This window comes from Leiobunum rupestre, chromosome 7 (assembly GCF_980474605.1).
Source record: "Leiobunum rupestre chromosome 7, qqLeiRupe1.1.hap1, whole genome shotgun sequence".
Classification (NCBI taxonomy): Eukaryota; Metazoa; Arthropoda; class Arachnida; order Opiliones; family Sclerosomatidae; genus Leiobunum; species Leiobunum rupestre.
Window position 1 is genome coordinate 39965124 of NC_143390.1, and position 15230 is coordinate 39980353.

The window sequence follows — 15230 nt, forward strand, 5'->3', positions numbered from 1 at the left end:
ACCAGTATCACTACGCCTCGGGCTGTAAGTCGCTATAGCAAAAACCCTCGTTAAAGTCACACTATATACTCTGACAGATAGAACCAAAGAAAAAAAATAGCCCGTGTCCACTGATTTAAAAGTGACCCAGCCTCCCCCACCTTGTTCATCCCCACGGAGTGTCGGACATCGTCCAACCCCCCCCCCCCCCCCGGCATGCGTGGTCCAAAATATGGCACCACATAAATCTTCAAACGTGGTCCTTTTTATCGGGCAAATGGACTGACCGTGTAGATGGACGTCCACTCTCGGACCCCCTCCAAGAAAAAAAAATAGCCACTGCTTTGTTATTGTAAAAATTCGGAGGTGATTACCGGGAGTGGCCATTGCCCAGTAAAGCCAGGGTTCGACTTAGCTGGAAGTAGGTTCGGGATCGGGGACACCCAACCTTGACCATTCGTATTCGGACCCATAGAGCGTTTATTTTTTACGAACGCTAAAAAGAGCGGCTTTCGACCCCTCCCGCGTGTTCCCTCGCTGACCCCTGGAATCATGCTGACCGTAAGCGGGGTCATCTCTCAATGACATTCCCCCAAAAATGCCGATCGAGCCATCCGTATAAAGCGAAACGGGACTAGAGGATTGCAATAGCATTTTTAGGCAATGAATTACATTTTCGCGAACCGTTCCAAAAAGGAAGATTTGATTTTTATGTAAATTAAGTTTCGCCAATGTTCGGCTGATATAAATTGGTAGTCTGGAAAAACGCGTCGTTTCACGCGGGCACAATGGACAGGAAATCACCGGCGGCCGCGTCGCACTCCATATTTTAGATATCAATCTTGACTATATGGTTTTGTCTGCCGCGTACGCCAGTGTATAAATTGCGGCGCTAGAAGTTTCGATATTTTTACTTCGTGGTAAGCCTATTCCAAGATATATACATTTGACTTTTTTACCCCCTCATGGTGCGATTTTAGACGGAAAAGTTGACGATGGAAGTTGACAACTCGAACGACGTTAGAAAAGAGATTTTCAAATAATATCACTCCTATTTACTCGAAGTTGGATACGACTTTGAAGGACGATTATTGACGGCAATTTTGGCGAAAGGGGATACAAAGTAAAATAGCCTTATTCGGGGGGGGGGGGGCCTTATTAATGATTTGTGGGCCCTGAGTTGAAATAAAGGTAGGTTTAGGATAACTATATGAAAAATTCAGATTTTGTAAATGAAGGAGAAGATACTCGTGACGCCTGGAGAAAACCGTCCAAATCCGGCCCTGACTGCAATAATAATCAGCTAGGCTAATACCCAAGGCACCACCTTAGGCCTAAGTCATCAAACGACTTTTAAAGGCATTAATTCAGGTGGCCGGGTTACGATAAAACTGACGCGTACCTGAAAATTGTCGCGGGTCGTTGCGGGAAGGCGGCAAAGGTGTATCCGTGTCCGTAGATTGGGGGCCGCGGATCGCAGAAGGCGGGGTCCGGACATCCATTGGTTCGAAAGGAGAATTTCGCTAAAGAAACGCAGCCTCGGACGCAGGCGCGGATGCCGAAAAAACTTCGCCTCCGAGAGCGAGAGGAACATTTTCGCGCCAGCCTACGACCAAGAGACGCTTTTCCGACGTCCTCGGCTCGGGTCAGATTCTGGCGCCCGTGAGTCGCTTTCCCCGCGCGATTCACGTGTCTCTTAAACATAGTTATTCGGTTTACTCTGTCTTTCACTGGTAGTTGGCGCGTGCATAGCATATGTGTCTTGCAACGAGCCAACTTCCACTGAAAGACAGAGTAAAAACTTTGAGCCCCCCCCCCCTATAGGACAGTGACGATGCCTTATTTACACTTTTTTACATACAGAATGAAAAATATATCAATTTAAATTTTACGAACATCTGTGATAATTTTTAATTATTATTATTTTATTTAGTTACTAAATTATGATTACAATTTTTTTAATTTTAAGCCTACTAGTTTATTGTTTTCTAAATCATACATTTTCCTATATATGTGTTACAATTTTGCATCAAATAAAATAATAGAAAACCATAAATTTAGCCTAAATTTAAATGATACAAATATCAAGGATAATTTTCAATGTTACAAATTTCAATTTTACGAATATCAGTGATAAATTTTAATTATTATAGATATTTAATTACTTAATTATTATTAAATTTTTAAAATTTTAAGCCTACCTGTTTATTGTTTTCTAAAGCATTCATTTACCCATATATGTGTTACAATTTTGCATCAAATAAAATAATAGAAAACCATAAATTTAGCATAAATTTAAATGTTATATATATCACTAATGAATCTTAATTTTACGAATATCAGTTCGTATTATTTACTAATTGTAAAATTTCAAGTTTATCAATTAATTTAATTAAAAACGATAAAACGTTGAATTTAATTATAATTTTGAAACAAACCCGAATTAATTATTCTTAAAAAGCAATAATAGCTATTTCATTGTTTTGGAGACCCACATCTCCGAAACTAATCTATTTATTAGCCGTGATAATTAGCAAGGGCAGATTTAGGCATGGTCTTTAAGGGCTGCAGCCCTGGGCCCTATTCAATCAATTCGACCCTAGCTCACGGTCAAAAAAATTAAAACAATTTTAATTTAAAAATTTAAGAAAACTGGAATTTTTCATTAACCCTGCAAAATGCATCTGATACCCCCCAACTCGAGTAAATTGGATAGACCGCAAACAGTGTTAATCCAGGGCCCCCAAATTTAACGGTCCGCCCCTGATCATTAGACGCGTTGGACTCGGTACGAAAGAACGGGCCCCCGAATGTGGGGCAGACTTATCAGAAACACCTCGCAAACTACAATGATATCCCGGTACACTTCAAAATATCAACGTGGATCAACAGTTCCAGTTTATTTACAAGCAATCAGTCGGAGGCTTCAATTTAGCACGTTCTAAGAAGAACTCCAACAGATGGTAAGCCCGGCGGATAAGATACGAAGATTGCCAGCCAAGATAGGACTCGAATGACGGTGGCAGATTTAAACGGTAGTAAAAAAGTTCCTTTTCAATATTCGGTTCCCTTTTACAACAAATAGCGAAGTTTCTATATAGCTTTTGAGCCAGAGGTTTTGTGTCGCGATACGGGACGAGGGGGTGGATGTACTCGCAAAAAATATCAACCAGGTGGATGGCGTCTACGTCAAGGTGGTTTTCTTTTTGTCGGCCCCTTCTCTAATAAAAAAAATAAGGAACAGCGACCCTGCGAGGGTGATATTGAAGTATTTTACTCGTGTCCGAATGTGTCTAGTTACGCGATAAATTACGGATTCAAAGATATACCACACTAAACTTCAAATACGGAATGACCGCAGAAAAACCTAAAAATTGAGATTTATAGAATTTTATAGGGCTAATTGTTTTAGAGAAAAGGAAAATATAGGATAATTTTTATTGACGAAACAGTAAAATATAGGAGAATTTGTTTGGGCAATACAGTAAAATATAGGAGTAATATTTTAGAAAATAAAGGAAAATATAGAATAATTTTTGTTGACGAAACAGTAAAATATAGGATAATTTATTAATTTTTATTGACGAAACAGTAAAATATAGGAGAATTTGTTTGGGCAATACAGTAAAATATAGGAGTAATATTTTATAAAATAAAGGAAAATATAGAATAATTTTTGTTGACGAAATAGTAAAATATAGGATAATTTATTAATTTTTGTTGACGAAACAGTAAAATATAGGAGAATGTGTTTAGGCAATATAGTAAAATATAGGATAATTTGTTTAGGCAAGACAGTAAAATATAGAAGAATTCGTTTTGGCAAGACAGTAAAATATAGAAGAATTCGTTTTGGCAAGACAGTAAAATATAAGTCATTTTTTAGAAAATAGAGGAAAATATAGGATAATTTTGGTTGATGAAACCGTAAGATATAGGAAAATTTTTGTTGACAAAACAGTAAAATATAGGAGAATTTGTTTAAGCAATACAGTAAAATATAAAAGAATTTGTTTAGGCAATACAGTAAAATATAGGAGTAATTTTCTTAGAAAATAAAGGAAAATATAGGATAATTTTGGTAACAATACAGTAAAATATAGGAGAATTTGTTTTGGAAATATAGTAATATATAGGAGTAAATTTTTAGAAAAAGGATAATTTCTGTTGACAATACAGTAAAATAAACGATAAATTTTGTTAAAAATACAAAAATATTTATTTGAGGTATTCTTAGTTCAAATTTCAAATGCTTGAAATTTGGTTTTATTATAATTGAAGTCTTTTGAATTCGAAAATTTTGGCTCGAATCTGTGACGCTATAATTAACATAATTTTGTTCCATCTACTTTCCAAATTCGTAGTTTTTAATAGTCACCTAAATTAAAATCAATTAATTAGAACGCGAGAATTACGAAGAAAAGGAAAATATAGTCTAATTAGAAGACTTAATATTAGGAAAATAAAATTATAGGAAAAATAATTAAAAGAAGTGGTGGGTAAGACGTGTTTTCACTGTACAAAAATATGTGAATAAGAGGATTAATAATCAGCTAGGCTAATACCCAAGGCACCACCTTAGGCCTAAGTCATCAAGCGACTTTTAAAGCCAGGTCGTTTGCAGAAATACCTCTCACTTCCCCTACAATGGCGACCAAAGATCAAAGGTACAGACCAAGGGGCTAATTTTTGGCGACTATAACTTGGTAATAAACAGTAATTTTTCCGAGTCGCGTATTTAGGTACAGGGGCGTATAAGGACCCACAGATCCCGAGTGATTTCGAGGTGCAATATTTCTCAGAGGAACAATTTTGTAGTCCTTCAAAAACAGTATCGCAGTGTTAAAATTTATGTTAACTAGTCCCATAAGGGCTAGCTAGCCACCCTCTTACGCATTTTAACCCGGCCACCTGTTTAATAAAAGACATTATAAGTCTTGGGTCTAAGATGGTGCATTGAATTATGCAACAAAATTTAAAATTTTCCCACTTCAGTTTTACAACTTTACCTAAGGTATATTTTTAAACACTTGGTAATCTAAATTTTAGTTTAAGCTAAAACGCGAGAGATTACGCGGCAATAACGCTAAAAGGGGGGATCAAAATGGCCTTTTAGCGGGAAAGGTATCCCGTTAATATAGCTGGGAATTGGGGAGTAAGAAGTGGTCCATACTGTTGCTGGCTGGGTTATTAATGACACGGAAAATGATTGATAATGCGTATCGCACTTTCGCCAAGAGAGGTATCGCGGCCGAGTCGAGCGGCTCAAACAGGTAGGCCACGAGAAGAACGGCCAAAGTTCCGGAACGGAGATTTCGTTCCTCCATTTCTTACGCCGCACGTCGTCTTTCACGCGAAGCCCTCGCTTCTAACCGTAGCCGCCATACTGAGCATACGGAAACCCCTTTCGGAAACTTGGAGTGAAAGTGTTGACTCATAAGAAATGAACCAAGTGAACGCCCATTGGATGGAAAATAATACCAACAGTCGCGAGCCCCTCTTCGTAATCGAATCATTTCATTCGCGGATGCCGGCGACCCCTGACCCCGATGACCATCTACGCGCGAACAAGGGCCCCCAAAAAATGGACCTAAAAAAGGGGGAAATCGCTATTTCTCCGGATGCTGGGGTTGAAAATTCTCGATATTGATGAGACGTCCCCCGCAGATATTGATTGGTGGGTCGCGGGGTCCGAAAGGGGTTCCTCTAATTGCGAACTGACCCCCCAGCACCCCCAGATTCTTATAATCCTTTTTGGGGGTCCAGCTGTATAGGGTCCGGAGAGTATATACGTCGGTGGGGATACCACCGATTCGTTTCCCTGGGCAAATATAGATGGGGAAAGGAAGGGGTGGTTCAAAGGGTGCACTTTCGATTGCGGGGGTGCGCGGCTCCGCGAGCTTTTTGGCAATGAAGGGTCGTTCCAAAAACGGTAGAAAACTGATCGATCGGACGAAGCAGACAGTCAGCGGGACTATATACGCGCCCCTAAGCGCCACCATCTGACAACCCCGGTCAGTGTCGAAGGGGTTAGTCCGTACCCCGGGTGCCCGCCCTTACTAGCAGTGGCGAGTCGCCCTTTGTCTTTACCCAGCGTAGGAGAGAAAAAAATAGCGGGGGCAGCCTGGGGGTCTATCAGACATGGGGAGGATAAAAAAAAGGGGTTTGCTAAAGGGGTTCTTCGTCTGGTCAGAGCGCCAGACACGCGACTAATATATTGAGATAAAGCAACCAGCCAGACACGTTCCCATCTTGGCCTTTTTTCACGAACAACCCTTTCAACTCGTTGTTTACCCGACGCGTTCGCGATTTCGACAGCCGAGAAATCAAATACCAACTTACAAAATTGACTTTTCCAGTTCCACTAAGACGTAACGGCGCCGATGGTAACGTCACAGAGAGTTCTAATGGGTGGCGGTGATATTGTTTTTTATCTAGTACTCGAGTGGGAACGGGTTCGACGTTGGCCGGCGTCTCTGTAGGGTGGGAGATGGAACATTCTATCGGCTTGTAGGGCTTGAGTTACCAAGGCGGAGTTCCATCCTGCTATGGTATCGGCCGACGTCGGCTCGGTCTATTTCTTTGGTCAGCCCCGCCAATGACTATAAATAATACATGGCATTGTTTTGTTGACACAGAAAACGGTCGGTTCGGCTCTGGCTCGCGCTTGGATTAAACCGACACCAGGCAAGAGCAGTCGTAATAGCATTACAGACTGAAATGACCCTAGGATAAAAAAAATTAATTGATTAGGACTCAACATAGGGCTGGTTAACGAATAAAAAAGTGTAAAAGTGGTGTAAGGGATTTTCCCCCGAGTTCTTCGGTTTCCCCTTCCATAAAAACTTGTGGAGGTTAACGGTAATAGTGAGTGTAGGGAGCTGTTGGCTCGCGTGGCATGAAGGGCTTGCCACCACCCTCCTACGCATTGTAACCCGGCCACCTGAACTAATGGCTTTAAAAGTCGCTCGATGACTTAGGCCTAAGGTGGTGCCTTGGGTATTAGCCTAGCTGATTATTAATATTATTATTACACCTGATTTACTGATGATAAATATTTAGAGAATTATCATCATATTCCCGCAACTTTTTTACGTGATATACCTACGATTTGTACACTTCAAAATAATATAATAAACACAATACTTTCCTTAAAATATTAACCGATTGTCTTGCCCCCCTACCGAACGTTGCTGCCAGAACTTGGGAAGTAGATGAACAACTGTTAATAGCGGTAGGACAAACTCTATATTTGACTTTATGACGGCGTGTTTATGGAAACATCTAATTATTGAAGTAGCTAGGATAAATTCGTCCAAAAATCTGGGATTCATTTTTCGAAGCCTTCCCCAAAATCGTGTTATATTTGACTAACGTAATAAAATAAAATTCTATAGTATCAAAAGTGGATCCACTTTTGATAGTACGCAATGATAATACAAGACTACGCGTTTTCCCCAAGTACGTAACAACAATTTGTCTTCTTGTTTTCAGGGTAAGCAAGCCCAGTTTCTCCAGAAAGAGAGAGCACCCCCCTATATACTTCCGCGCCTATTTGGTTCGCGGGGTGGCTTCCGTACCACCACCCCAAAACGGAACGAACCCGTACGCCCAAACTTTGCAGACTGTACTCAACGCCGCTACTTACAACCATAGCGTCGGGTAAGTCGAAACCACGGGCGAATATATCCCCCAAACAGAAATACTCTCCACCAATCAAATGACAGAGTTTACGAGGCAAAGGGGGGACGTGACGCTCGGATATAAGCGGTGCCTCCCCCCCTGGCGCCGCGATCGGAAATATAGGGATGCCAAAGGTGGGGGTGTAACTACGAAGGACTCGTGACGGCACCCCTGGAACTGCGGCGGAGGGGGATCCAAAACACCACGCAAAGAAGAAGCGAAAAAAGTCAGGGTCTCTCCGAAGAAGCCGAGAGCGCCGACCGACAAGAGCGGAGTCCCAACGCCAGAGGAGAGCATTTTTTGCCGACCGTTTTTGCGAGACTGCACGCGACCGATCTGATCCGCGCGAAAACTGACACCGGTCATCCGCCAGTTTCGAATTAATTTCATAGCGCGTTGAAAAGCGACGGAAAAGTTCGAGATGTTACGCGTTAAAACAGTTTGACTTTTGGTCGACAAAAAGCGATGGCGAGATCGAGTTCAGGCGTCGAGAAAAGCTTCGGAGAACCGTGTCAAAAATTGATAACTGAAAATTCAAGCCGACTGAAGGGAACTTTGACTAATTAGCAGAAACGATTTGACGATCGCGATGGATCATTCAAAGTCGTTTGGCTCGGATGTAAGTATTGGTTATTCTTGTATTTAATTTAAATTATCAGCCGGGTTAAGTGTTAGATACCTTTATAACTTATGTATAACGTTACGCCTAGATCCAAACTTCTTATCTTACGTAAGAGGTCAATGTTACGGCATTGGAAAAAAACTAAACAATAAAAAACTTAAAAACGCAATGTCAGACGATAAAACACGAAGTTATCAGACTTTGAGGCCTTTCTCGATATCAAGGACAATATGACTGCGATGCATTGCCCTCGCCAGTACTGTCATAAAAACAGTTGCCATATATAACGTAATACTTCAATGAAGTAAAATAAAGTATGTTTATTGGATTTACCAAGAATTTCATACAAAAACTATATAAATATGGAAGTTTTTATTATAAGAAAGATCAACCAATCACGCTTATGAGAAAAATATTTAAAACAGATACATTTTAAGTTACGATATTTATACCCATGGTCTTTGGCATTAACGCCCTGTTATTTAGCCTTGACCTGTCGATGGGTCGGACACTGGCCGATTTTATACAAATTATTTTAAATCACAAAGTTATTTCAAAGTATGATTTTCGGGTCGATACCCAGTTTTTATGCTGATTTTAAGTTATAAATTATTAGTATTATAAATTAGTTTATGCCGAGATATCGGGATTTTAAAGTTGATTTCAAGATTTCTAAAATCCTTTTTTTTCGGCTGAGTAACTATTGTTATTCATTGGCAAATGTGAATTCTTCGAATTTTAATAAATTTTAATTTTTTTTTAAACATTCGAAAATTTTTTTTAATTATTAACTGCCTTTACCATTGGTAATAATTCAATAAACAAATAAAAGATACGACCCAAATATGGAAAGCAGTATACTATTGTTATAAAAGAAATAGTAAATATCAGTTAATACCACGTACAAACAACAAATTAGTATTAATAAAAGCTCGCAATCGGCTAATTTGTAAACAAATTCAAAAAGCCGCGGGTAACCTTGAACTTCCAAACACCCAACGCATCTGCTTAAGAAAAATATCTACAAAAACCAAGCCTATATATAATACAATCTTCGAATACAAAATAGAGCTATTCTTACAAAAATCGGCCGTTTCTGGTGTGGAAATCAGGCAAAAAGAAATACGTAACAAAAAGTTATTTTTTCCCCATAAACCTTACAAATCCTCGCTACCAACGAGAGAATAATAGAGAAAGTCCGGGCGACCCCACGCATTGTGACAATCGCAGAAACTAGGTTAAACTTATATTTAACTAAGTCCTTTTCTGGCGAGCGCGCGCGTCCCAGACTCCGGATCGCCCCGAAAAAGCGACTTCTTTTCCAAGATTCGGGAGATTTATTAACTAGAATTCAGCTCGGAGAAAGTCGCGACTTCGTAACGATCAAGTTGTATCAATTCGGCGAGGTTCTTTCGCGACGGGAATCGCGGGAAACGGGTCCCTTTAACGAAAGAAATATATATTTTTCTCCGTATTTTATATAGAAAAAAGATTCGTAAGAATGGGCATTCCAGTCGTCACCTTCGATAATCCGATTCCCATTTTTTTCTCGAGCAGGGGGCCATTTATATCAAAAAAGATAAAAAAAATCGGGAGAGAGAGTCTATCGGAGAAACCAGCGGAGAGCTTTATTAAGAAAAGCCGGCGTTTCAAGAGCGCGACCGCGCCGACTTTTACAGGAAGTTAGCAATATAATCTTTTATGGCAGTAAAAAAAAAGCCCAGAGAAATCCCCGAGTTATATTTTGGGCTCCCAACTTCCGCGCTAAAAAGTTTGTCGCGGAAGTAGCGTAGAAACGTTTCTTTTTATTGACCTCGGCTTGATTTATGTCCGCGCGCAGAAATGGACGTATCTCTCCGAAGCCGGATTTATTTGTCCGAAATTTCTCTCGGAAATATAAAATCCTGAAATTAAAGATTCAATTTTTAAACAAACGAGTCTGCTAACTATACTCACAAGGAGACTACCCGAGGTGTTACACACCGATTTTGTTCAAACTCGGGGGATTGGTAAACCTTCATGTAACTTGAAAAATACTAAAGGGATTTTTTTCAATCGGCAACCGTTTTGCCATGGAAACCAAAAATGTTTTTGACAACGCAAAATGGAAATTTTCTCATTGAAAATAACATGGGAATTTGACCAATTATAAGGGTACCCCCCTTTAAAAAATTTAAATTTTTGAAAATGCTTAAAATAGAAAATATAAGTCAAAAAATAATGAAAAAGCTTGAAATTAATTAAAATTTTTACAGGAGGGTACCCTTAAAATTGGTCAGATTCCCATGTTATATTCAATAGGAAAATTTCCATTTTAAGTTGTCAAAAACATTTTTCGTTGCCAAGGCAAAACCGTTGCCCATTGAATAAAATCCCTTTAGGATTTTTCAAGTTAGATGAACGTCTACCAATGCCCCGAGTTTGAACAAAATCGGTGTGTAACACCTCGGGTAGTCTCCTTGACAGTTGCGGGTTAAGAATGGTAAAATATCTAGTACATTAGGCGGAAATATACTAGCGCGAATTTCCGGTAAATCGGCGCCGGGAATTTCGAATTTTGCCTATTTTCTGTTGAATTCCTAAAGTTTCCTAAGTGTGTTCAATTAATCGAATTTAGAAATGTCTATTGCGAAAATTTCAAAGTAATCAATAAATATTTAACGTAGATTATTATTTTTAAGCTTCAATATAGCATATTTTTAGTATTTTGCTTCTAAACAATCATCGAATCGCCCGTTAATATACGTCAACGTGGTAGTCTCGGCATTACCCGTATCTATACTTACCCTGGTCTCACCAAACGAATTTTAATATACCTCACTTGTAATACTAATAATCAATTATGACAACTGTTTTTAAATCTTATCTATGTTAATTAATAATTTATCACTGAAATATAACGCAATTCGCGACCGAAACTAGTCTAGGTGTAGTAACGGCTTTGGCTTCTCCGAGGTGGCGCCTAAGATCTAGCGTCTGCTACAAATTAAAAAGTCATAGGAACTTTTTTTGTGAAATTATCTTATCAAAAATTAAGCAAACGATGCAAAAATTATATTAAAATGCAAGTATCATTACTTATACAGTCAAATTTACGAATGACGACGAGGAAAAACTAATAGCGTCTGCTATAGCCGCTACCTATCTAGGTTTCAAAGGCGAACCAAAGGGGGCGTAGCGATAGTTTTTCAATTGCAAACGAAACGGTTTTTTCAAAAAATTATATAACGCACGCAGGTATACTTAGAAATTCAACCGTAAATAGGCAAAATTAGAACCGCTGATTTACCGGAAATTCGTATTAGTATCTTTCCGCCAAATGTACTAGATATTTTGCCTTTCTTAACGTAAAACTGGGTATATCTAGTTTAAACACAGTTTTCACGCTTCCGCAACAAGCTTAACCCTTAACCTATTAAAAAGTATTTGAAATTCGTTGATCAATCACAAAAATATTGTTCTATTCACGACCGAAACGAGTCTCGGTGGCATTGCGGCCCCAAGCTCTTCCGAAGTTTCGAGGTAGCACTTATAATCTAGCGTCTGCTATTGTCAAATTAGACAAAAATGCCTAAATCTGGGAATTGTACTTGCTCCGTGTTAAGATGGAGGAAACGCAAAACAGTGTAAAATTACAATACTACTGGTTGTCGAACACCAATAACTTATGTTAATACGCTACCTATGTAGTTTTCGAGAGTAACCAAAAAGAGGGCGTAGCGATAGCTTTCGGTCGCGAATATTCTCTTGAAAAAAGTACCAAAATTGTCAGGCGTCTGCTAACAAGCGCTACGATGGTCTGTAAAACTAGTGACAGCATGGAACAAGAATCTAAGGGGACTCACTGTTCAGGCTTTAAAAAGCACGCGGTAATACTGGGAATAGGAAAATCACAGTTAATTTTAGTTCAATTTGGACAAACTTGGCGTCGCTGAAGTCGTTTTCCGGCGTAGCTTCGTGTTCGTAGAGAAGCTGGAGCGTTCAATTTGCAGTTTTGCACTAAATGGCGCCGTTGTTGTCGGTTAAATGATTAGGCTTAGTAAATTTTAAAACTTTTTTTTTGGAAATTGGTTCTTTAAAAGTTTAAGTAATGGTAATTAACTATTGTGTTAAGTAAAAATAACCAGTAAGCCGCGTTTGCTGAGAGTTTTTTTAATCAAATTCACTGGAATCCATTTCATTTCTAAACTTAAAAAAAATTAATGAACTAAGCCTAGTCTAACTTTCTCGCGCGTACTGTCGCCTAAGCTCCGACTAAACTTCTCGTAATGAGAGTTGAACAGAATTCTTGAGGCGCTTCAAAGCGGCTGGTGTACCTCATTAACCTTCCTAATTAAGCCACGCCTACCATGTCAAAATATCGGGAACAGCTAGTGAGCCCCCTTAGATTCCTGGTCCATGGTGACAGTTACCCTTTCCCTTTAAATAAACCTGGTGGAAGAAATATTAAATTTGGTGATCCACCAAACTTCATATTCACTTTAAAGGGAATATAACCTCAGGTATTTGGTGTGGAACACCAACGCTTGCAGCTCTGGCCGCTCTTGCCTGTCGCTTTAAAAATGTTTGGCGCCACTGTACAGGGAAATTTGAAAAATTGAAGGGGTCTTCCGTAAAGATTGCTTTGCAGGTTATATTCCCTTTAAGCTCAAGGAAAAGTGAGTTAGGATCTGGAAAATACAGTTTTTCCCAGGGTGTAAGCTGTCTATTAATCGGGGTTGCATTATTTTTCAGGGACGCGTTTTCTTCCGCTAAGCCTCGTTCGGTATACGCTTAAAAAAGAGGGCCTGTATTAGCGACCACCATTTAACCCTTTGTGGTCTCAAGCAGAAGCTATTCGAGAGGATAGTGAATACGTGTCTGCGGCATCTAACCACTGTCCAAGAACGAGACGGGAATGTAAATAGGGGACAATTATCCGCCGACGCGGCAGAAAGGGTCGCGCTAAACGACGGTGGGATGCGTCCAAGACGCGAAAAAGTGGACGCTAAAACGACTTGATTAACTCCGAAAGGGACCTCGGTCTGCCCGTTTAATGAGAGCAAAGAGACTTCTTTCTCTTATTATTGTTATTATTATTTGGCTTTTCAATCAAGGCCGATTGTAAGCCTCTAAGAACGCGTGCGAATGACCACAAACGAGTGTCATAACGATCGCCGGACGATACGAGACGCCTTTCACGGTTGCGGACGCGATAGACGCAAAACTAACTATACGCGTTGATGCCAAGGCTTAAATAATAAACTACGTAACTGAGTCCGTACTTCAATAAAAACTTTCTAACTATTTTATACAACAAAACAACGCTTGAAAACACATACAATAAGCCAATCCCACCCCGCAACTAGATGGCGGATTCATTTATGCTAAGATTAAAGCTAAGATTTTTCCCGCTAGAATCGTGACCGACCTAGCTAGCGGAGAGCTAAGCAGATGACGCCTGTTTTTTTCCCGAAATAATTTGCCATCAGCTTGTAGGGCCACTAGCTCGGTCACGATCCTAGCTTATTTCCCCATTAACTAAGCTAGTGGGATTCTAGAAACTGTCGTCTGCTAAATAGTGGTTCAGTAACGAATCTACAGATGGCGGTATTGTAATAAGCACCGCCATCTATCGACTTTAAAAATGACTATTCGGATGGTACTTGTCACAACAAAGAGACCCCTGAACGGACGTCATAGGTCACCGAGGTCAAGATATTAATTTAAAGTCGCTTATTATAATATTTGGTCTACTGTGAATCTCTAAGCTCGTTTTCCATTTGACTATTCAAAACATACAATAAGAAACGTAGAGCATAAATATATAAGACATACTTACAATGACAACAGTAGTAAACAAGTCAAAATTAACTAAAATTAAAAGCAAAAATTTCTTAACCCTATAACGTACGTTGCTAGTGAACTAATTAGCTTGGTAAAACGAGTGCCAATACATTTCACGCAACACTAGCATAAACGCGAGCGCATTACGTAACCAAAATTGACTAAATAAATTTAGTGAAAGCGGCACCATGCTGTTAAGTTTGAAGAAAAAAACGATTTTGTAGTATTGAAAATAAATAAAAAGTAAATATAACCACCATTTTTGGTCTATTTTCGTCTAATCCTGGAGAATAAATTAATACAAGCAGTGTACTCTAACGGGAAAATGTGCCCTAAAATTAATAATTTGAAACAAAATTTATTCGCATTTTCTGAAATTACGTTAATAAAGGCGGTTTTAATTTTCCTATAAGTTAAACGCGTGATCATAAATTTCAAATGAAATTTCCACAACGTGCGTCAGTTTTAGGCCTATATTAGAAGGTGGGTAAAAATGCTGACCTACCCAGCTAAATTTGAATTTCTATTAAAGACCAATAAGAAACTACTATTTCGTTACAAGTCGTCTGAAACGCGGGCGATTTTAACCCGAAAACACAAAACTACGAAATTCGTCTACATATATATTCAAATTTCACATGGCGGGTCGGCATTTTTACCCACCTTATAATATAGGCGTATTTATGTACAATTAATAACCCAATCACGTACAATCAACAATTTCTTATGTGAAGTAATGCTGTTACTACTAAAAACATCAATAATAGTAACCCGAGACCTTCGGAATGTTAAATTTTTACTGGGAGCCATTTCTAGAATGAGAACAATTTTGGTGGACTTCAGACCATAATCATTAATGACATTAACTATCTACTTACATTAGTTATATACCGTTGTTTGTTTTGTCTCAGTTTATTACAATATAATTTCTGTAGTGTATGGTAATTCAAAAGTATGACGGACAATAATAACACAAGATTTTACCATATCCTTTCCCATATTAACATTATAAACTTAACCTTCATACAAGAAACTCTTATCTAGAAAATCGTACTTCGTGAATCAAAAAGTAAATAAGAAAAAATAAGGAAAATTTTTATTTTATAAAAAAAATACCAAT

At 38.9% G+C, this 15230-nt stretch overlaps 1 protein-coding gene and 1 long non-coding RNA gene across 2 annotated transcripts in view; one reads left to right on the forward strand and one right to left on the reverse strand.

The window, feature by feature from the left end:
• Nucleotides 1–4221: 4221 nt before the first annotated feature.
• On the reverse strand, nt 4222–14148 carry LOC149936290 (uncharacterized). The gene is made up of 3 exons (XR_016472226.1): nt 14106–14148; nt 6322–6694; nt 4222–4357 (listed from the first exon to the last, which is right to left on the reverse strand). It is a non-coding gene; the product is annotated as an uncharacterized LOC149936290 (long non-coding RNA).
• The window catches only part of LOC149936291 (uncharacterized), a 28826-nt gene continuing 21847 nt past the window's right edge, over nt 8252–15230 (forward strand). The window contains exon 1 of the mRNA XM_090153333.1: nt 8252–8281. The gene's annotated coding sequence lies outside the window, so the exon portion shown is untranslated. The remainder of the gene's footprint in view (nt 8282–15230) is intronic.